The sequence below is a fragment of the Oryzias melastigma genome, linkage group LG5 (assembly GCF_002922805.2).
Source record: "Oryzias melastigma strain HK-1 linkage group LG5, ASM292280v2, whole genome shotgun sequence".
NCBI lineage: Eukaryota > Metazoa > Chordata > Actinopteri > Beloniformes > Adrianichthyidae > Oryzias > Oryzias melastigma.
The window spans coordinates 4,082,684-4,106,979 of NC_050516.1; the positions used below are offsets into that span (position 1 = coordinate 4,082,684).

Genomic DNA, 24,296 nt, shown 5'->3' on the forward strand with positions numbered 1-24,296 from the left:
AAAAAAAAAAGTGCACAGTTTCAGATAAAAAAGTCATTTTAACTTAGATACTCAAAATGAAAAGCAACTGATGAAAAGGACCTGGCAAGTCAACTGCAACTAAAAAAATAAAATAAAACATGTTCGACCAATAAGTGCACCCTGGTACCTATAAGATTTGGTTTGATTTTCAACAAGATACTATGACTAACTCACATCGTCATGCTTTAGGTAAAAAAAAAAAAAAAATCAAGCATTTCTAGCATATGCCAGTTTTAAAAGTAAATATTGTCATCATTAATTTTCTAATAATTATGGTAATATTGTTGTACAAAGTGTTTAAAAGTGTACAAGTGTACAAATACTTTTGTGACAAACTAGTCTAAAAGAAATGCACCAAGTTACATGTTTTAGTAACTTGATGGTGTCAATTTATGAACATATGTTGATACAGCAATGACATAGTTTAGATAAATCATAATGTTAAGGATAAAAAATACAGGTAACAGCCACAAAAAAAGAAAGGAGGAAAAAGAAAAAAATATACATCCCAAAAAGTGATGTCCTCTGTTGATTTATTGTTGTTTATTGTGAAATTTAACTCAATAAAAGTTCATTATCAAGCTTTAACTTTAAGTTTTGTTTAAACAAAATTTAATATCGTGCTCTGCAAAACTGATCTGTAAGCTAATATGTTTACTGGCTAGATTTTACCAAGTACTTACAGGAATTAGCTAAAGTATTTACATTTTGACTAAAATTAGCTAAATTATTTACTCTAGTTGGCGGCTTCACAATAATACCCATTCTTGTTTGCAGCCTATTCATGTATAAGGTGCTCCACATTACAAGTCGTTTTTTTGAAAAAAAATGAAGGCTTTTGCGTTCACTGCATAGGGCAGAAAATATGGCATAAGTTTCAGATTCTGTATCTTTATAAAGATTTTTTCTCTACATAAAAAAAAAAAATAGTTGCATGGATGAAATAAATTTATAAACAAAACTATAGAAAATTAAATCACCATTTGATACATAAACTTAAAAATGATGCAACTGAGTGTGGAAAAAAACATTTACAAGACAGAAATTACAATTATTTAGCAAAGTTACTTATAAGTTGATAAATGTGACTCAATGAAGGGCTTGTACCAAAGTACTATAAAAAGAAGTCTTTGCGAGGATGTTGCTTGTAAAATACGGAAGAATTATAATTGGAAAGAAATGTTAACCGAGACATTTGGAAAGTGGTGAAGCTTACATATCTTTATTGCTGCTTCCTCTAGAAAAAATATGTATTAATGGTTTTACAGTGCAACAAGTTTTTGACATATCTTGATTTTGTAAACTGCGCTATCCACCTAAAAAACAACTTTTATAAAAAAAGGAAAATAAAATGTCAGTAAAGATACTGATTCAATGAATATTTACACATATTTTATTCCTCCATGAAAATACTAATAAATAATTGACTGCGATGATTTAAGGAACTCCATTTTGATTATATTTAACACTGGAACAACAGTTTGTCCGTATCTATGAGATATGTGTGAAAACTTTACAGTAAAGGCTTTTTATTAATTAAGGAAGCTCTTCTTTGTGTGTTGCTTTAATGAGACCCTGGGTCTGAATTCCTCAGAAAGAGCCAGACATTCCTCAAACGTTTACAAATAACCTTCTTCCTTTGACGGATTTCTTTTCTAAGTGACAAACAGCTCAAATGTTTAAGCTCTTTATGAAGACTTCCATTAAGATTACCGCGGCGGATCTTTAATCTGCTTAGAATGTCTTGATCTTTCCCCTGTAGAACAAACATCAACACCCACCATCTGAATGAATTGATGCCCGTCTTTCATCGCTTCCACCTCTGCTGACTCTTTTAAAATCAAAACTACAGATTCACTGTCTGGATTTTTATCGTTTCTTTATAGCATTTTTGTCATCCAAAATGCTCGTTGTTACAAATTTGTGCTGATAGTTCTTTGAAGCCTTATTTTTGTTGGAAATAACCCCCCTAATTTCAAATATAAATCACATACTTTGAAAGTTTTCAATCTGGAACCATTGACTGTATATGAGGACTGGACTGAGTGACCCCTCCCCCCTCCTGTTCCAAACTAACTTTGACACAATCCCTTTATGATTTGTGTCAGAATTGTGTTGCGACACAATTCTGCGACAACAAAGAAAAAATGAAGTCTATTAAATAATCAGGTACAACAAGTTTTCACAAATTCATTTCGTTAATTCTACAAATCATTTTTTCAGTGTAGAAATGATGACGCAGACCGACTCAGTCCAATCCCCGCCCGTAAAATGCAGACTAAATTGAATTAATTTTGTTGTAACAGGAAGAAAGTCATTTTCCATGGGTGACATCACTCTCACTCAGTCCAGTTCTCATATACAATCAATCACCGTGGAGGAGCCCACAATGACAGATCATCATCCTAAGTCTTTTTCCCGCTCAGATTCAGTCGTCCTCGTCCCCCCTCCCCCATCGTTTTTTCTGTCAGGAGTTTGTCTTTGTGTTTTCTCATCGTCTTACATGAGCTGTTTCGGTTTTGCAGACTTACTGAACAGGAACAGGAATAAAGAAATAAAGCAAAGAGATCAGGCGAGGAGAATCAGTTCCATTTTCTGTTCAAAGAAACTGGAAAAAAACACCAATGAAAACAACAACCAGAGGGGAAAATTGTAACTTTCTATTAAACCAAGTACTTTCAGACCCATTTTTGTACATCTTTGTCTTGATTTTTACCAGGTGGCCATTACAAACAGTTGTAAAGTAAAAACCTATAAAGCAGAATATCTTTTGCTCCTTCCAAAATTGCAAGGTTGTGGAGGTCACAGAGTTTGTGCAAAAGATTGAGCTACTCTGGACTGGACTGGCTTGTAACTCTTTGGAAATCTCTCATGCAGTCCAGGTCTGTTTAAGGGACTTGGAGAAAACTCTACCTAGTCGTTTGGGATGTCTACTAGATTGAAATCTGGGACTATAAAATCCATGACTCCAGTTGGGACTCATTCAGTCTCTATTCATGCAGAATTGTACTTTAACCCTTTAACACCTGAGACGTCGCCGGCGAAGCTTATACACAAAATCCTTAACGTACTGCAACTTTTCAACCGTTAACACGATCAACGTATTGCTCCAACTCACGCCGCTTTTCTCCTTCAAAAAAAAAAAGAAGAAAAGAAAAACGTCTGAAAGATAACCATCATGGGAAATATAGCCTTCATGAAGGTTCAGAGAAGACTTTAGGACCAAAGGAGCAACGGAAGGAGACATTTTTGTCGAGAAAAGGTAACATTTGTGGAGCTGCATTTCTGTGTTTTTTCCTGAAGGAATCAAGCAGTTACTAGTTAATTTTTACTCTGAAACACAAACTGTGTGAGAGAAATGTCATTCAAATGTAAGTTAGCTTATGTTTTTACTCATAAATTATAAGTTATCTTATAAAACAAGTATATATTTACATTTGTTCAGGAAATAAATATCACAATAAATGAAAACTATTTTTCTTCAAGTTTCCTGTGAGTCTGTGAGCTGGAGCTGATGATGCAAGAGGACCAAACGTGAGGATGCTGGAGACTGGTGAGGTGGTCAGGGGCCAAAGCTGCTCACCACATCAACAAAGATGCAGAAACTGATGGAAACCCTCATCCACTCAGGTTCATCCCAGGTGTCCAAACACCTCTAAATGCAGGAAAACCATCAGCAGGTGAAATATTTTCCTTCTGATGCTGCAGAATCTGCACCAAGAACTCTTACTGGAAGTGTGGGACTTGTGACTATTACTGGCAGCATCACCACAACCTTTGAGGAGCCAAGGAGGAGAGAACTGCCCTGTGTGACCAAAAACCTCAGTAGATATTTTACATGTTATGCAGTTTCTTGCACATTTAGAGAGAAAGATACAACATTTTCCTGTAAACAGTTTGATACTGGACAAATGTAAACTTTTAACAAACAAAATCTGTTGTTGATGTACATTTGCACTGTTTTTCTCTCTAAAAATTCAAAAACTCACATTCTGTTTTTTTTAAATTGGTTTAACTCCGTTATGAAATAGAAAACATTGTAAAATTATAATATATATATTGAGAAATCAGTGACTTATTGAAAAAGGAACAAAAGCACACAACTGTAGGACATTTTTAGACCCTTTCATAGTTAAAATGAGTAAAAAAAAGTCCAAGTGGACATTTCGAGGCTTAGGTGTTAAAGAGGTAAAACCCCTTATCCATTTCTCATTACTTCTCTATGGTTTTCCAAAACTCCACAGTTGTAATATACTTAAAAGTTTCAAAGACAAATGTAACTTACTTTTTATTATTACTAATTTGTGTTACCTTAATTAATATAGACTCAAAATAAATACGTATTCTTTATTTTCTCTTATTTCATGACATGAAAAATATTGTATTTGGCCCGCGGACCGGGATCCCGTTTAGTTTTTGGCCCTTAGAGCAAAAAAGTTTGGGTACCCCTGGTCTAGACCGTAACAAGGAAGCTGGGAGACCGAACCAGTTTCAGCACTTGAAACATTTTAATGTGCTTAAAAACTAGCAGACTAGTTTAAAGACAAGACTTGAGAGCAGGGAGGATGCAGAGAAGAACCAGCGCTGAACCTGACAGGAAGTCCCAGAAGAAGTCTCTCTCTGTCTCAAACACCTCTACAGCGGATCTCTTATCCCTCTCCTCTGAGTATCAAACACCTGCACTCTGCGGGAGAAGGAGTTAAGGGACAGGCTTCAGGATCAGACTCATATGGCCCAGGCCTGTAAGAGCGTACAAAACGAGCAGACATTGAACACCCGTTGAAATTTAAACCAGGTCAAACTGACCATTTAGGGACCCGGATTTGACGGTGATGTATGGAGGACAACCTTTTTACAAACATATAAGTGCCAACCGCTTGACAATGAATTAACAATCTTGGCCGACGTTACATCACAACAAGTCTTTCATACACAGTAAAAAGTGAAATACTGGATGAATGAAGAAAAGTTCTGTAATTTCTTACATTTAAAGATACTAATTTTGTTAAATTGCATTTTTAAGATGAATAAACCATCAACTAAAAATTTGAATGTGATGAAAACTAATCATTTTAAATGTAACAAATTAAAGAACTTTTGTCAATTGATCCAATGTTTCACGTTTTACAGTATATTTTGGTGTAGAGCTGTAAAGAAAAATCTTAAAGTTAGATTTGCGAGATTTATAACGCTTCAACATTTTTTACCAACCCTCTGTAGGTGCCGGATATAGCTATAGAGAACAAAAGAAAAAAAAAAAAAAAGAAGTAGCCCCTCCCTGCTCCTACAGTGTGAACACCATGGACTAAACATGCATTCAAGAACTAGTGTGTTCTTGAACCTGCGTCATATGCCCAGTTTGTCAATAACATCAGGGTCCTCTCTTCCAGCTGGTGAAATCACCATAGAAGCACAAAAAAAGGATAAAGCAGGCGGCAAATTTTGTTTTTTTTCTCTCCCGTATGAAAGTGCTCCGGTGTGAAATGTGCAAATTAACTCCAGAGAACAAAGACAGACCTTGTAAAGACCTTGTTTTCATGCTGCACGCAGACCACACGGCGGGAGAACAAGCGGATTTTTCCGTCTAGATTTCTGATTTGACATTCATCTTTTGTGTTCACTTCATGCCCTAATTCACACAAAAACCAAAAACAGTAGCTGACTTTATTAAAGCAGTCCAAGTGTTTCTTAAAACTGTCATGTCGAGTGTAGCAGCAAACAGAGTTAATCTGCAGTTTGAAGATCAGAAAGTATAAAATAGAGCTTTTGTTTGATTACAAAAACACAAAGGAGACCAACAATTGATGGACTATACAATCTTTGCAACACTACCGCAAACTAAAAAGCTTCTTACAGCAGCCTAAATACAAAAAAATCTGTCAAAGTTGGTTTTGCAAATAAACCAAGAATACTTTAGACTAAAATGTAACATTTAGAAAAAACAAACCCAGAATTTAAATATTTATTTGAAAATATCATATAAATAAAGATTTATTTGTTGATTAAAAAAAAGTTACTGAAGTGTCTCTTGTCTCAGTTAAAAATACAAAAACAAACAAAAAAGATCAAGACTAAGTACCCTATTGTTGTGAGGATAAATCATTTTTTCTTAAATTCAGTTTTGCCCGGTGTGCAACTTATATGTGACTTAAAAAAATAGCAACACCTACCACTAGAGGGCACTGTAGATGTGTGTATATCAGTATTTGTTACTGAAAGCAGCACAGAAGAAGAAGCGCTGCTCAGTCCAAAGCTACTTTCACACAGGTTTCCAATGAAAAGTTTATGTAAATACATTTTGACTTCTGTGTTCAAAATTATCATGTTCATTTGTAGTTAGACAAGTTTTTACACTGTGTTTGTTTGAAAAGTATGGCTATTCAGTTCACGTTGCTAGTTAAACCATGTAAAACTTTCACGGACTCGGATTTGATGGCCACGTATGGATTTAGTTCAGGTGACGAGCTGGACATCTGTTTTTCAAATAAAGATAAACTAAGGGGCCACTTTCCTGACATGATGGTTGTCCATATCCACTACTGCAAAGACGCTAGCAATGAACCGCACCGTTTATGTTCTGTGCTCAAATCGCGAGATTTGCACCACTTTGACATTTCGCACCAACTATAGGTGGCAGACATGTGCTAGTAAACAGCAGAAAAAAAGAGGAAGCCCCTCCCTGCTTGTCCAGTGTGAACACCGTTGACCAATAACACATTAGCGCATTCTTGAAGGTGCGTCAAATGTCCGATGTGTGCGTAGCATTAAGCTGGGATTGGCAGTGCCGTTTCAAAGTGATACAGAGGAAGAAGAATTCAATGGAAGAGAGAATAAGAATATACTTTCCATCAAACTAATTTTGACACGTTGACCCTACACCATCAGTCAAACTCATTTGACAGGTGACAGATGGCTTCATATATATTTGATATAGAATATAAATAAAGCCATCTGTCTCCTTTCAAATGAGTTTGATTATTAATGCTGTAGAAGTCAAAGGTCAACTGTCAAAATGAGTTTGATGGAAAGTATATTCCTATTGTCTCTAAGGGATTTAGTGATTTGAAGTGATACAAAAAAGTATGTCCAAATTCACTCCCTAATCCCTAACTTCTAAAAAACTATATATTGTAATAGTGCCCAGGGTTTTAAATGCAATTCAGGCACCATGCTCTCTACTTTACATCACAGATTTCCTGAAGTGAAAATCTAATCTATGCAAACATTTTATGATGTATATAACTCCACTGTGTTCTAATGATGAAAAAAATTGAGGGCATATCAAACAATTGAAACTGAAACTAAAAATGTTCAAACACAATGCATTGTGGTCTATATTCGCCAATGTAGTGAGCATCAAAGCATGCTGGTTTTTTGCAAAGACTTCTGGGAAATTTCTAAGGCACTCAATTTTGGAATTGTAGATTCGGACAGTACTAGATGAGGGCGAACGCACTATATAGTGAGTAGTGAAGGAATTCATTCTTATAATCATCTTTATTCTTCATCTGTTGCACTAACATACTACATTTCTCCCATGATTCATGAAGCTAAATACGCTAAGGGAGGTAAAGCGTCCAGATATTCAATCTATTATTGTTATTTATTCTACTATTATGATTTGACTTTCAAAATGAAATTTCTTTTCTTGGTCCTGCATTATTTTTAAATTAATTTCTCCCAAAAGTGCGACTTATATAAGATTTTCCTTCCTTGTTATGCTTTTTTTTTGTGCCATTGCGACTTATAGAAAAAAAAAAAATACTCTAATCAGTCTGACTATGGCGTATATGTTGTTTATGCATATATTTATACTCTATATTTGTTTATTTCCATCATTTTCAGTTGGAACTTTCAGTTTTTCATTTACAGTGTTTGTCTTTTTGTTGCGTTTTGAACCCATCTCTCTACGTTCTCCCCAACAACTTCAACTAATTGACTCCATTCTCTTCTTACTCAGTCATACTGACTGTGTATTCACGACTCATAACTAATGACTTGTAAGTATTCCCAGAAACTCTGGTTGCATGAATCTGTTTTCTGGGTCACGTCTAACTGAAGAAGCCCTTGTAGAGGTAAGTGGAAGAAAGTGGAATTGAACAAAGCAGGTCTCTTTGGTACTCGTCTGCGGTAAAAGGGGCAGAGTTTTACAGAGTTGGTTAGGAACTCTGAAAGTTTTTTTCTCAAAAATAATCTCTACATGCGCTCATTTGAATCGGGCTCCTCCCAACAAGTGATTCATGCAAACTTTGGTCTTTGCAGAAACACCGGAGGACACCCACAGCAACCGGGGAGGAATTCGCTTTCTATGGGATGTAGCGGATTTGTGGTTTTCAGAGTGGAGTGCTTCGTCTGACTAAAAGAGTTTGCAGCGTCTGTGTTTTTTTTTGTTTTTTTCTTTAAAGGAGAAATGTCTTCATAAGAAAATGAAGTTGAAGCAGAGAATCCCTCTTCCGCCTCTCAGAGGTGCATCTTTGTGAATTCCTACATAGAGATAAGATTTTAGACTGAAAACACTGATTGTCAACTTTGAAGTTGAAGTCTATGTATATACAGTATATATATATATATATATATATATATATATATATATATATATATATATATATATATATATATATATGTACACAATATATACATGTATATATGTGTATATGTACAGTATATATATATATAGGCTTTATATAGGGAGGTCTTTTGTTTCAAAAGTAGCTAACATGCCAAAGAAGTGTGGACCCCTCCACTTTAAGCCCCCCCATGTGTTCCTTTGTTTAGGTTATGGATACACTTCTAGTAGTGGGAAATATTTCGCTGTCATTGGAGTCTGAACGCGAGTGTTTAGTGGTGCTCATGCGGCACTCACGGCCTGCTTCAAAGACGCCACGACTGTCAGCAGCAACACCCAGACAATTTGCATATTCAGCCTGTCAGTGCCGAAGAGGCGCAGCGTGTCACCGGGAGTGCTCATCGAGGCTCACCTTAAAACATCTCAAACGTCGAAGGCGTGACACCAAAAGCCTCAGGTGGAGCTCTGGCTGACACTTCGACCACCGTTCCGTGAGGACGCCGAAAATCCCAACGGTTAATGATAAAATGGCGCTTTCCTCTCTCTTTTTTTTTTTTCCTCAACTCCTTACAGATTTGCAAATTGGTTCCCCAGAGCCTCATCTTTCACCAAATTAGACATGCCGTCCGGTTTTTCGGTTGTAAAAATCCAAAACTGGTCACAAACCATTAAACAAAACATGGAAATAATTAAATGGAAAAAATTCCCAAAATTTTCCGCGGTCTGACTTTACGGGGAAGTTCTGTCTATGTACCATAATTTATTCCCCAAGGAAAATGTATTTATAATGATTTCACCTCCTCTATTTACTCCCTCATAAATGTATGCATGACTTCCTGGGTTTTTAGGCTCCACATTGAGCCTCAGCACATTTTCAGGCTGTAAAAAAAAGGGACAATATGGAGGAGCTGACCACAGGAGCCGCATAGAAAGGCCAATAACACGAACAACACTGGACTAATATCAAGTAAAAGGGCAATTTTAAGTTTAAACTTGGCTCTTTTTTGGGGGGTATCATCATTTCTTTTGACTAAAAATGCACTGTCACACTCCATACCTGAATTACACGCTCAAGTCTGCTAGTAATTCAACCTCTGATCCACCATCTTTCCATTATCCTGATATAAGCCCTAATTATAGTGAGAGGGATTTAAGAAGATCTTCTGCTTAAGAAAATCAATTAATGTGCTGGACCACTGCTAATTGGAGAGGATGTATGAGGGATATGGCTGGTTGACCTGCAAAAGAGCAGGGGGAAAAAAAAAACTATAATGTCTATTAGTGGACAAACAAACAGAGGCAGCATTTGGCATGAAAGCTCAGCTGGAGTCATGACTGCAGACAGGAAGAAGGATGGAGGGAGATCCGATGTTGGACACACGACAAACTTCAATTTCCATTTGATCTCTGATGTTTTGTCATAGAGCACCCAATTATAGTACCTCATGCAATATTTTTCTACAAATAAGCAAGTATTGTCCCTCACAGACCTTTTTTTTAAAAGAAATTAACATGGTTTTGTGGCATTTTCCATTATATATTAAGAAAATTAAGTTAAAAATTGCATTTCTAAGTATTTTTTTATTCAAATTGATGTGAATCAGGAGCGGACAAAAAAAAAAAAAACGCAGTTTGAAAAAGGTCATATTTGTTACATAGAAAATACGCTGCTCATCCACTTCCAGACGACTAGATCCATGTACGTCATCTTTAAGCTCCGATATTGCTCGCCATTTTTGTTTAAATTCAAATTAAATTTATTCATAAAGCACTTTTCATATAAACCTATATCTCAAAGTGCTGCACGTATAGAAACAAACAACACAATAAAAACACCCTCTTGACATTCCAAAAAAAAATCAAAACAATAAAACTTTTTTTTTAAAACAACTACATATATATATATATATATATATATATATATATATATATATATATAGTTGTTTTTCAAAATGATGGCAACATCAAATATAAAGTATCACAAGTAAGCAGGAGAGTGTGTAAATGGAGAGCTCTCAATGATGGGTGATGGTAAAGGGGGTGGGGTTGCTCTGTGCTAACAGTCCCACCCACATCTCAGAGATGAATTACAGTTCTGCAGAAACTGTTCTAGAAAACAAAAGGTTTCATTTAGGCTAAAAATTGCATATTCGTATTCAAAGGGTACTGGGAATGTATGGCATTGAATTTCTGCCAAAAGTCTCCCACGAGCGTATATCAATGTAAACATTCATTACGTATTTCCCTAATTTTTTATTATTTAAAAATGGGAACATCAATTATTATTTATTTTACTACAGTTGTTTAGAAGTTGATGAATAAACTAAGAAGTCATTTTTCCCTATTTTCATTTTCAATTTTAAAGGGTAACCAAACCCTTAATTTAACTTTGTCTGTTTATCTTTATAAATGGGGATTTAAAAGTGCTGTATGTTGGTCATTGATACATTTTTGATAAATTAAAATAAACTTGTTTAACTCTTGAAAATATAGTCTAAAACCGTCTGTGTGCTGCCCCCTACAGGTTGTATTGATGTATTACAGTTGAATTTCATGATTGGTCAAACCATGTAAGTTTCACTAGTCTGACGTCATGATCTGCAGCTCCAGTAATGATAACAGTCCTGTTCCCCACCCCCACCCTTATGACTGGATTATCAAATTTTGACTGTGGGTGGAGTCAGCCTCCAACGTCCCCATTTGGTTACCCTTTAATGTGAAAAACGAAAGATATAGCTGTATAAACGAAAGATATACAGGTATTTCTGGGTTTTTATTTTTCTATCAATGTTGAGTTTCACACTGGCGTGCAGGAGAAGCTCCATGAGCGACCAGTCCTCCATAAGGAGGCACAACTAGTTTTAGGAGCGTAATAATACTGGAGAAGAGACTTAAGGAACGCACAGGAGTAGAGGAGCGGGTGTGGAGACTGTCCTGCGCCTGTGGAACGTTCCCTGAGTACATTTATTGCATTTGATATATAGTCATGGGGGACTTTTGGTGGAAATTGAACGCCGCAAGAAGGCTTTTAAAATAGATCAAAATGTGATCAGAGTGGGATGTTAAGTAGCTTTTCTTTCCTCCACTCGTTACTTGTCTTAATGTGACCTGTTTGAACTAGTTGTGTGTATAAATTACATCTATCCAAACCTTTAAGCAGTCAGACTGCAATGTCTTAACCATCACTAAGACCAAAGAGCTGTCGAAGGACACCTGGAACAAGATTGCAGACTTGAACACGACTGGGATGAACCAATAAGCAACAACTTGGAGCAGTTATTAGACAATAGCAGAAATGCGAGATCACTGATAGTCTTCCTTCACCTGGAGCTCCATGAAAGATCTCACCTGGAGGAACTGGTCAATGATCTGTATCACATGGTTGCTATAGTTACCCACTAGATTATCGTAGATGCAAATCTTGTAGTGATCCAAAGGTCCCCCTGCTTCAGTTGGCGCATGTTATTAAAAAAAAAAAAACTTGCCTATAGTGATGCAGAAGTGTGAGCTTTACTAAAATCCAACCAGAATATTTAACTACAAGAAATGGAAAATAAACTTCCTAAAATGTGGACATAATCAGTTATTGGTTCGTTTTTGGTACGAAACTTGACGTTTTGACGCAAAAGTAACTTAGTAATTGGTTATTTAAGAAATGTTCCTCTAGTGGTCATTTTAGGAACTGCAACACTTCCTGGTTTCCTTTGAATTTATTTATTTTCTGTTATCTTATAACATCTCTTTAATACTTAAGGATGATCATGATAAATAATTTAAAAGAAAAGAAATGACAAGATAAAAAAATGTAAAAAAAAAATACCTAAAAGGTTGTAAAAGAGGTAAAAGAGAACTTGGGAACTTTTCTTATTTGGATATTTTTGTAGTTTTTAAAGATTGAGACTTGAGATGCACATTTAAGTTTCTTGATTGTTTTTTTAAGTGTAGTCTTTTTTTTAATCTTAAGTTAAAAAATACCTATGCTTATACTGCTCACAAAAATTAAAGGAGCACTTTCAAGAAACACATTAGATACATAATGTCCCAGAGATGTTCTATTGGGTTTAAGTCATGGGATCGTAAAGGCCATTCAATTGTTTCAATTCCTTCATCCTCCAGGTACTGCCTGCATACTCTTACCACGTGAGGCCTGGTATTGTCGTGCATTAGGATGAAACCAGGATCTACTGCACCAGTGTAGGGTCTGACAATGGGTTCAAGGATTTCATCTGGATACCTTATGGCAGTCAGAGCACCATTTCCTAGGCAGTAGAGGTCTGTGCGTCCCTCCATGGATATGCCTCCCCAGACCATCACTGACCCACCACCAAACCTGTCATGTTGAACCACGTTGCAGGCAGCATAACGTTCTCCTTGTCTTCTCCAGACTCTTTCACGTCTATCACAGGTGCTCAGGGTGAACCTGCTCTCGTCTGTGAAAAGTACAGGGCGCCAGTGGTGGACTTGTCATTTCTGGTGTTCTTGAGCAAATGCCAGTGAAGCTCCACGGTGCTGGGCAGTGAGCACACAGCCCACTACAGGACGTGGGGCCCTCAGGCCACCTTCATGAAGTCTGTTCCTGATTGTTTGGGTAGAGACATTCACACCAGTGGCCCTCTGGAGGTCATTCTGTAGGGCACGAGCAGTGCTCAGCCTGTTCCGCCTTGCACAAAGGAGCAGGTATTGGTCCTGCTGAGGGGTTGAGGACCTTCTACGGCCCTGTCCAGCTCTCCCAGAATAACCACCAGTCTCCTGAAATCTCCTCCATGTTCTGGAGATTGTGCTGGGAGACACATTAAACCTTCTTGCTGCAGCACGTGTGGATGTGCCATCCTGGAGAAGTTGGACAACCTGTGCAACTTCTGTAGGGTTAAGGAATCGCCTCATACTGCCAGTAGAGATAATTATCAAGCCAAAATCAGCACGAGTGGAAAACCAGCCAAAAAAGATCAAGAGGGAGAAACTTGAAATGACCTCCACATGTAACACCAGTCCTGTTTTGAGGGTTTTCTAATTGTTGCCACTGAAGTGCACCTGTTGTTAATTCTATGAACACCAATACAGCTGAAATTGATTAACGAGGCCCTCAGCTGCTTAACCAACAAGAAAATTATCAGACAGGTTTAATTCAATTCATGCCAGGCCCAATAAAAAAGTGTTCCTTTAATTTTTTTAGCAGTGTATATATATATATATATATATATATATATATATATATATATATATATGTATAGAGACAGTTTTTGTCCTCTGCTGAACTTGCATCAGATTCAATAGTTTTCTGATTTCAGCATAACTCCGTTGGGTTCATTTCGAGTTCCATTGACTGTGGAGTTCTCATTTCAACTCCAGGACTTGACTGAGATTAGCAAAAAGGAAAAAAAAAAAAAAGACTTGAGCATCTCTGCAATTTTCTTGGTCACACAACCTGACACCGCCGCTGGCGCGGTGATTTGCAGTCGCATACTCATTTCCCTGGGAGAGTAAATCTGGCCCCATGTCGTCTCCACCCCCTGCAGCAGATTAAAATATGTCACAGTGCTTTTATGCTGTCAGTGCTGTAACTACATCCTGTCTAACTCTGGGTTTGGCCGGGTGATGGTGGTTAAAGCCTCGGAAGGATGGCGGAGCTTTTTGTGAAAAGGAACTGCATTTCTTTTTATCAATGTGTGAAAACAGAGGCTGAAAAGCTGAAGCGAAATCAAAAGTGTGGATTAATCAGTGACTTTGGCGTTTTGTGCGAATAAAGGTTAAGTTTCAAGATACGTACACACATTTGATGTCTTCAAGAACACATGTTTAGCCTATGGTGTTCACACTGGACAAGCAGGGAGGGGCTTCTTTTCCCCACTGTTTACTAGCGCCAGGAAGAGACTTAGCGCTAAGTGTGGAAGCAGTGCAAATCTCTCGATTTGGGCACAAATCTGTTAACGTCCTTGCAGTGGCGGATATGGATCACCAGTAGATCAGTGCAATAATCTGTACAATAATGTCGCAAATTTATCGTCATCACGATAAATCTGTAAGATATACGTATCGCAAACTACAGCGTAAACTGCAATAAATGGTTACCATAGATATTTATACACATGCTATACAACCGCGCAGCAGTTTCAAGTATTTAACAAATCAAATAGAAGAAAATGTGTCCCTTCACCGCTAACTTCTCTAATTTATTTACTGTTAAAATGTTAGAAATTAAAGTGTGACAGTAAGGTTGCATGATAGTGGTGCCACATGTTTACAATCGGTAAAATCGTAATTTAGCCCACCACGGTCAACAATGTTTTAGAAAATGCAGTAGGCCGCACAATGGATTCAGTGAAATACGCCTGGGGGCCGGTGGAAATTTGAACGCAGGGCGCATTTGGGCGGACTTTGGACATGCCTGCTTTAGACATTTGACTAATTGGATGGAAGCCTTACATCACCGACCAATCAAATGGAGCCTTTTTATGTTAGATACCCACCTACTATGGAGACGTGGATCAGTTGGTGCATAATTTCAGCTCTGCTGATTTTTATTTTTACCCTAGAGGACTTTTGCCGGGTGATTTTCAAGCATGTTTTTATTTTCCATTCTGTTCCATAAACCAGAGTTGAAAATAAAATGAAAACACTCACATTTATCATGTGTTGTCATGTTTTGATATATTTTTTTTATGAGAAACACTTTTTATTGGGTACATTATATCAGGTAAAAATTACCCGGCAAAAGTGAAGGTGTAACTTTTTATAGTCAAAGTGCACCAGGGTTAAAAAAATGTTGCAGTGAAATGGAAATGTTGTATTAGTCAATTTTCGTTTAGCTATTTGTTCATGTGTTGCAAGTCATATCGTCATGACAACATTGATCACCAATATCACAAGTTATCCTCATATCATGCAGCCCTAATCACCATCATGTCAGGAAGGAGAAAGGCTCATTGCCATGTCTGGGTTCACCAGATAAACCAGCAACTTTGATGAGTTTAATTCATTGACTGTATAAGAGAAATAACTGAGTAAACCCTCCCCCCTCAAATTGGAAGTACCCGGCAGTCTCTGAAAGACGAAATTTTATAGACTTCTGTTGAGAAATAGTCCATACATTTGTGAGAGGAGCCATTCTTACTCTGTTCCCTTTTCTTTCACATGTTCTTGCAAATCGTGTTTTTTAACGATATTTTTCCCGTATATTTTTGATGTCTCAAGTTATAAACTGATCAATCAGATCTCTCAACCAAAGTAGGTGGCCTAGGTAGGATGGGAGGTTTTGATCCACAGATTCTCCTGAGCCTGTTTTCAGTGGAAGGCGTCTGGCTTTCTAACATGCTCACGTAGACTCAGGCCGACACGGACCAATCACGCTTTACAGTGGACGTTTTGTTCCAAGATGGTGACGGATATATTGCGGATATGGCGACTGAATTAACTATATCTGGTTGGAACTGGAAGCTATTTTTTTTGTCTATGGGTGGCGTCTAACTCGCCAAGTCCAGTTCTTTTATACAGTCAATGGATTCAATGCATCACAACCAAATCTGAGTCATCAATTGGTAAAAGTACAACCTGTATTTGCTGGTAATCGTATCAATGGCCGGGCGTTTTGTACGTAGATCCAGAAAACGGTCGTAAAAACTTGTGTAGCTACGCACCAACGCAGAATTAATAAACTCGCTAAGTCAAGTTCGTTCATAGAATCAATGGTTTGAAGCATCACAACCAATTCGAAATCACAGAAATCAAAGTACGACCTAATTTTGCTAGCAATGGTATCAATGGCCACACATTTTGTACGCAGCACCAGAAAACGGTCGAAAAATTTGAGTAGCTATTAACGGACGCAGAATTCTGAATCTCGCCAAGTCCAGTTCTTTCAGACAATCAATAGTTTCAACGCATCACAATCAATTCTGGGTCACAGATTGGTCACAGCATAACCTTGTATTACTGGTAACGTATCAATGGCCATGTGTTTTCCAGAAAACGGCCTTAAAAATTAAATAGCTATGCCCTGACATGTAATTCTGAAACATCTGTTTACATACATTTTTCATTGGAAGTAGCCACTTGAACATGCGTTGAGGGTGGTATGAATGTAGCATCATATTTAGCTCAAAAGAGCTTAGAAGGTGTCATCTCTGTCAATTGTGAAGAGCCGCTCTGAGCCGCACGAATGGGATTGTTCACTGCTGCCACTTGAACAGCTCAGCAAACCGCCATTGTGACTGAAAGGCAGCTGTGAAAGAGAGAACTCACTCTGAGATTTCAAAGCCCCCCCATGAAAGAGCCCAAAGCCTCCCACGTCCACTGCCACTCCACAACACCCGGGCAGCATTTGATCTGGAACAGAGCCGTCATCCTCGGCAGCTTGGCTCTCATTACTCAGGCCGTATTTATCCAGCCGTGCTCTCAGGAAGTCCGCATCTATCAGGCCTCTTTATCGATGGGCCATCAGGGTCATTATTAGGGACGGACAGTATTTCCTGTGCAGTCATAATTAAGTCATGGAGCTGCAGTCATTCATCAGCGGCGCTAATAGTTTTCCAGTGAATGCTGAGACGGCCCCTCAGGCCAGCTTCTCTGAACGGAGTTTACGCCAAATCTCAAAACCAGTGAAGCCACTTTGTCCCTTTTTGGGCTGAGCGCCGATCGACAAATCAGAACAGATCCACGGTTTGGACACAGTGTTGGACGCTGACATCGCAGTGGAAAGCATGATGCTCAAACCATGACTCAAGCATTCTGTTTGAAATTTGGATCGGTTGAAAATGTGCTCCAATAACAAAAGATAAAAACTTTGTTTTACTTCTGGTTATAGATACAGATCAGTCAGGTCACAAAGTCTGATTGGAATTCTGATTAATAGATAAACGACTGTTCTTTTTTTGCTATTAGAGAGAAGTGAATGCTAACACATGAATGTACATACATGTTTATTTTTATACATAAATGACCAAAGAATCCTTTTTGATTTCTAAAGTCTTTTAGGAGGAGCAACAGGCTGAAGCATCTTTTCACTCCATAAGAACCCTAAGTGACATCAATGTAACAGATCTGAGTTCTGTGGTCCTCTTGATCTGTGGTACATCCCACATCATTTCCTTGTTGAAGAAAAATTAGTTTGGGTTACATGGAATAAGCCTTGGGGACAAAAAAATGGACAAACCTGTAGGGGGTGTGCAGGTGGTCTGCACAAAATATCAAGGTCATGGACCGCTTGGTGAACTGAAGGCGAAATTTTTTATATATTCTCACTCCCAACTTCTCATATAAGAACATATGGATCAGGCCCCCCCTGCATCACTTTTTGATGTTTTTGATGTCAAAAACTCATCTTATTCTGATGTGCTGGCTGTTCCCATTAAATCAGGGGTCCCCAACCAGTTCCTCGAGACGCGGAAACATCAAAAAGTGACACAGCGGGGCCTAACCAGACGTCCATATTAGGGCTGGGAATCTTTGGGTACCTCATGATACGATGCGATACATATCGATACGATATCGATATTGCGAAAATTGGTAAAACCATCTCTAATAACTAACAATACATAGAAAAACATCATTTTTAGGATAATATATCCCCATTTACTTTTCGTACTTGAACACAATCATAATAAACAACTTGTGTGTAATTATGTGCAACAAATAAAAGACACTTTTGTGCAGCATTGCTGAAATCAGTAATACTATGTCTTTGACAAGCATTGACATCAATTGAATTGGAATTAAATGTGAATTCAGTGATAACAATGGTAAACTTGAACAGCAGGGCCGCTACTTAGTGCAGAATTGCTGTAAACAACAGGAAAAATTAAATTGGAAGTTGGTGAGATGCAGGCATGTACTACGGATTTTCCTTTTTCTTGTAATCCACAAGTACTGCAATAGTGCTGTCCTTGTGCTTTCTGAGAAACCAGCAGGAGGCCAGTCCTCGAGGCCTGGATTTAGACATCCCTGAAACTTGCATTCGCTTAACAAATACTTCACGATACATTTACCACAAATACGACAATCTTACATTTAATTTTTGTGACATCGCTTAAGGTGGCCGCACCAGCCTAAAGGGAACTGAAAGACACCGGCACTACAATTTAAGATATGTTCACTCTTGTCTATGACCCTCCAGGGGCCGGAACACAGACTCAAACCCCACACCGCTCATACGGGGCAGTGCCCTGTACATGTTTCTTTAGTTTTACTTATTCCATATTTTACGGTGTGTCAGTAATGATAAAAATTCATTTATCCATCCGTAGACAGAACCCGCTGAATCCCTTTCAGCATGTGTCAAAGTCGAGGCCCAGGAGTCGGATCTGGCCCACCAGATCATTTTAAATTTTTTTTATTAACGGTCCAAATTTATCTTGTACTGGTAACACATTTTTATTCCCGACTCCTCACATATTGGCACGTGGTTAAGGACCCCTTCGCGTCAAAAATTGACATTTTGGATGTCACCAACTCGTCGTTTTTTGACGTCTAATTAAATCAAGGCTCCCCGACCTCTGGACCGCAAATTGGTACCGGTGTGGTACTGGGACGTGGACTGCACCGGTATCCCAACCCTTACTGTAACCTGGTACCTGACAGTTGATACCGGATGCAGATCAGTACTGGTTCCAGACGCGGGACCAGACATAGTCCAGGCTAGGGTTAGTGTAGCGGTACCGACCGCGTCCTGAGGTTCGGTCTGCATTACAAAGTTTTAAAAACATTGTTTTAGTCTGTTCAATAATCCTGTTCGGCCAACGAGCTAAGGTGTGTTTCGGATTTTGGCCCCATGTGAGATTGAGTTTGACACCTGCCTTGCAGGGTCATAGGGTTGCTGGAGCCTATCCCAGCTACTGTTGGCCAGAGGCGGGGTACACCCTGGTTCTGAACAGGTTGCCGGTCCATTGCAGGACCTCAAACTCTCAAACACACCAAGGGACAATTTAAAGATACCAATGAACCTGTTTTAGTGTGTCATTGGACTGTGGGAGGAAACCGGAGAAAACTGAACCACTACACCACCTTGCAGCCTTACGCTGATGAAGATAAATAACTGGATGGCTAATATGGCTTCAGGTTTATTTTTTTAGTGAGTCTTGCAGCTCTTCCTGTTAAAAGTGAGTCGTTTGCCTCCACTGTGGCCTCCTGCGCGCTCAGCAAGTGGGGAGTAAAACCCCACCCCCGAGTAGAAGCTGAAATTAAACAGCCCTCATGTAGGTAAGCTCCCCCCCTACCCCCCTTTGGGATCCAGATTGAGTTATGAGAGCAGGTGGGAGAATTACAGAGCACAGGTTGGCTCGCGTGAGAGTGAGGGCTCAGCGTTTTAAAGCTAAATTCAGCATTACTGTCATGTTGATTTCTGCTCGCGCAAAAATGAGTTTTGACTGCGTAATGCGGCAGACCCGAGGCGGCCCGGACACACGTGTGATAGAAATATCTGCTGTCAACATGCAGGATGGATCAGCACTACAAGCATTTGAGCCATTTCTGATGATAATGGGGTTTTTTTAAGAGAAAAAAAAGGACCACGGCCACCAGAGACAGCATTGAGCTCATGGGGAGGGCGACGGGTAAATGTTGCTGCAGGACAATAAAGAAAAAAGACAGTTAAATCTCTATTCATCCCCTGATGGGGGAGAACAGCCTTGTTTTATGGGCTGTGCCACAAAGCAGAAAATTAGCTCCTGAAAAAGTCATTAGCAACTGGCTTGTTTTATAGGACGACATGCCCTCTTGTGACCAATACTGAGCATTTTTTTTTTGTCCGTTACAGCTTCTTTCTGTCACACAGGAGGACACCGGGGACATGTCTGAGTGGGAAATACTTACAGATGTACGATAAATTAGTTCAGCCAGGACATGGTTAAGAATTCCTGTGGACATTTTCACAAACATACTGTTTATGGAAAAGAAAATAGTGGCTAGATTGATTATTTCAATAAAAAGCTGTGTAGACTGTAAAAAAAGTGAGAAAGACAATAACTTCAATGAAGGATTACCTAAAAAAATTGTCTGCCCATGAAGCAGAAATGGGATTAAGTAATAGTTTTACGGGTCACAAGCGAGTCTTTGTGCTCTACTCAAAAACAGATGACTGCAGAGGTCCAAATTTCAACAGAATGCAACCATTGACTGTATATGAGAACTGGACAGAGAGATTTTGATGTCACCCATTGAAAATAGGTAATTTACGGCTCCAACAAAAAGTTCATTTGGGCACCATTTTTTTCACTATATGGATGCCGCCATGATGGAGCCAGATGACGTCAGTGAACAGTGATTGTTATTTTGTGTGTTACTAAAGTTTGCTTTAGTGATATTAGTCTGTTTGATACCTGCTGTAAACGAGCTAGCGCAGGAAAAGTAAAGTTTGTTTTAGCGGTATCAGTCAGTTTTTCCCCACATGTTGCAAACAAGGCTGGGAGTTAAGTATTGTTAATACACTAACACGGCTAATCGGCTAATTGGCTTTTGTTTCCGACACTCACCAAGAGCGGACGCTTTTCTCTGAGCTCCCTTATCTATCTCCCTACCAAGGCTCTTTGTCTCGTCTCCCCAGTCCTACTGTGACTACTCTCAGTTTTTCTCATTTTCAAGAAACATGGATCTGATCTGCTGGGCTGCGAATGCAATTGACCAAATTTATTCCACCATGCGAGGTGGGAAAGCGGATCCTACCTGCCCAGGGGGCACGTCTGCGGCTGGATATGTGAATGATCCTTGGGGCAAATGGAGAATTTTCTGCCTGCCTCTGGAAGATGTTGAAGATGTTTACATCATTGGATTACTGGTCTCCGGCTTTCTGCTGATTGGAACTGGTGGAACCTGGATGTACCGGAATGTGGCGAAGTGGCTCTTAGACAAGGGCGGACTGAGAGTGCTTTGCGCTGGGACGCAGAGAGACGTACAGACTCAGACTGATAAATTGAATGGACTGGAGGCCAAGACTAATGCTCTGTCTGCCCGCGTGTATCGCATCGAAGTCTCCCTTGGAAGGCTGGAAACCATCATGGAGCGAGTGTCGGCTCGAGTTGGAGGGAATCAAGAAAATTGACCAGATCTGTGAATTTCTCCGCCATAACGCAGCACCTGGACTTCAGCAGGCAGACAGAAAGCTTTGTCTGTCTGCGAGCAAACAAACATCTCTAATCAGGAAACCCCCCGCCTGTACCATAACAACTCCGCCGAAGATGTGAGAAACTGAGCCTGTCGTCATGGTAATCTGCATTCCTCTCCTGCCCATGACCTTCCCCACGAATTCAACACCTTGGTGACTCTTCCTTCCAGGCCCCGCTCGACTGTGCCTTAGAGCGCTGTGCGACCGCGTACAGCTGCCACCAGGCTGGACGTGTGGGAGTCAGTTTGTGGACCTTTTCGTCTCGTGAAATTAATGTGCTTCAATGTTGATGTATTTTTGCTTGTACTTTTAACTCATGCCGCCCTCTGCGACACGGGCTGAAGATACTTGATTTTTGACATCTTTCCTGTACCCTCATGTGTCTTTTCTGGGCGATAGAGCGCCATCCAGCGGCTGCTGCCCACCACTGAGAGAATTTCCCCATTATGGGAGTAATAAAGGATTTGATTGATTGATTGATTGAAACCTCGTAATGATGCTAACGTTAAACAGTCGTTTTATTAGTTAAAAACAAGGTTGGGTGTTAGCGCATTAAGAGCAATATTAGCTTTAACAATATTAGTCTTTTTATACATGTTGAAAGCAAGGCTGGGAGTTAGCGTAGTCATAGTACTGTTTGTTTTAGCGGTATCAGTCTATGTTTATGTGTTGCAAACAAGTTTGGGCGTTACAGGTATTGTTAATATGCTAACACTTCTAATGTGGCTAAGAAGTAGCATATTACTGTCAGGACTCACTCAGCCATGTTTCCTCCGACCACCAGAGGGACCCCTCTCCTGAGTTTTAACCAGCTTCAGCACCTTCCTCACTCCAACTCCCATCAGCCACCGCTTCAGTTCTCTCGACGGACAGCTGATCATCATCATCCTCATCAGAACCACCAGGATTTATATCCACTCCAGTCTTACATTCAGTGTGAAGTCTTGATTGTGTTTACCCGCCAGTCTGAGGAGGTTTTTCTTGTTTGATTCTCTGTGTTTTTGACTGACGCCCGTTTACTCACTTTATGTCATGCCCTTGCTTGTTTGCACATGGATCCTAATGTCTCAGCCTCTTTGTCAGAATTATAAACAAGTTCTAGACCTTCCATGAGCACAGTTAGATTGTGCTATCTTATGGGCCCCTGATGACCTCACCCTTACATTGATGTGTGATCCCTCCCATGACAAAGATGGATAAAGGTGGACTGGATCTTATGTCTGCCACGGACACCAGTGAAGACAAAAAAAAAAATCCTTTAGAAAAACCTTCAGCGTGTTGTCTTTTGAGCTCCAAATGATCCACTTTTAATGTAAACGTGCCTAGGATAGCTTATAAAAGGTCTGAAATGACAGACTTATCTTTTACTCTGGTTATCCTTCTTTTAGTTTGATGCACCTTATACATTACATAAATGAAATAATAGAAGATTTATTGATGATGCTCCTTTTAATCCAGTGGGTGATGAAAACTTGGAATTAATTTTTATCCAAAATAGATTTGATATATGAATTTATTTTCATTTCTATCATCTTTTTTGTTTGTTTATTTAAATCAACCAATCAATCTCCTTTATTACTAAAGAAGTCATTGGAATATTTATGTTGAGAAGTATTGGACCAGCAGTGCTCCTCAATGGTGTACATGGTTTTAAGTTCATTAATATAATTTCCATGGAAAACCAATGATTATAATGCATGACGCTGGCTTCTGGTGTTGCAGCCTCTCTGTGCTTGTTGTCATGGGAAACGTGCAGCAGGTGTGAAAGGCTTTGTCATGCAAAATTCAGATGAAAGAGCATTTAGGCTTTATTAAAAAGATTTTCACAAGTAGTTTTTGAAGGATTATTTCATTTTGAGCTAGCCCTGTTCAACGTTCATCACCTTTTAGCAGAATTTTGTGAGACATGACGGTAAAGCTGCTTCATCTTCCAATTTTTTCTTCTTTTTACAAAAGAACATAGGAGAGGTGTTGAAGAGGATCAGAAAGACCTGGCTGCATCTAAAATTTTTAAGAGATGGATTAAGTCCAGATGGGACCAACAGATATTTTTGGGCGGCGTGACTTATGTCTCAATACGTGTATATTAAAAGATAAAAGTCTAAACAAAATGTTTTAATTTAGGGGATTTTAAAAAAAATTTTACAACAAACGTTTTGGTTTTAACATTCTAAAAGTTAAATCAAGTATTGTATTTCTTACATTTAAGACAAAATGTAAATGTAAGAAGGCCCATAATAGAACCATGAGGAACTCCTTAAGTTCCTAGTGCTCTTTTAAAAATGATTCTGCCGTTTTTAGCCAAAAAAAAAAAAAAAAATTTCTTCGGACAAAGTTTCTGCAGAGCAGCAATAGTTCATTCGAAATTTGCTTCTGCGTTGTTGGCGAGACTTTTGGTTGTTGAAAGGTGCCTTATTTTGAAATTGTATGCTTATCATTTTATTATTTCTAAAGCATCTCTCACATGGATATTCATTCTATAATTGCTAGCCTTAAATTCTGTTCCTCACATATTTGGAATTTTTATTGTTTTTTCCATCAAGACTCACTGCTTCTCATTTCCTGACTCACAGTATTTTCATGTTGTAGTTCTTGTGTCTAATAATTTTTTTTTTTTTT

General features: G+C 38.8%; 1 protein-coding gene across 2 annotated transcripts in view; it reads right to left on the reverse strand.

The window, feature by feature from the left end:
- cntn4 (contactin 4) overlaps positions 1 to 24,296 on the reverse strand; it is a 305,165-nt gene that overhangs the window by 230,042 nt on the left and 50,827 nt on the right. The window lies entirely within an intron of this gene.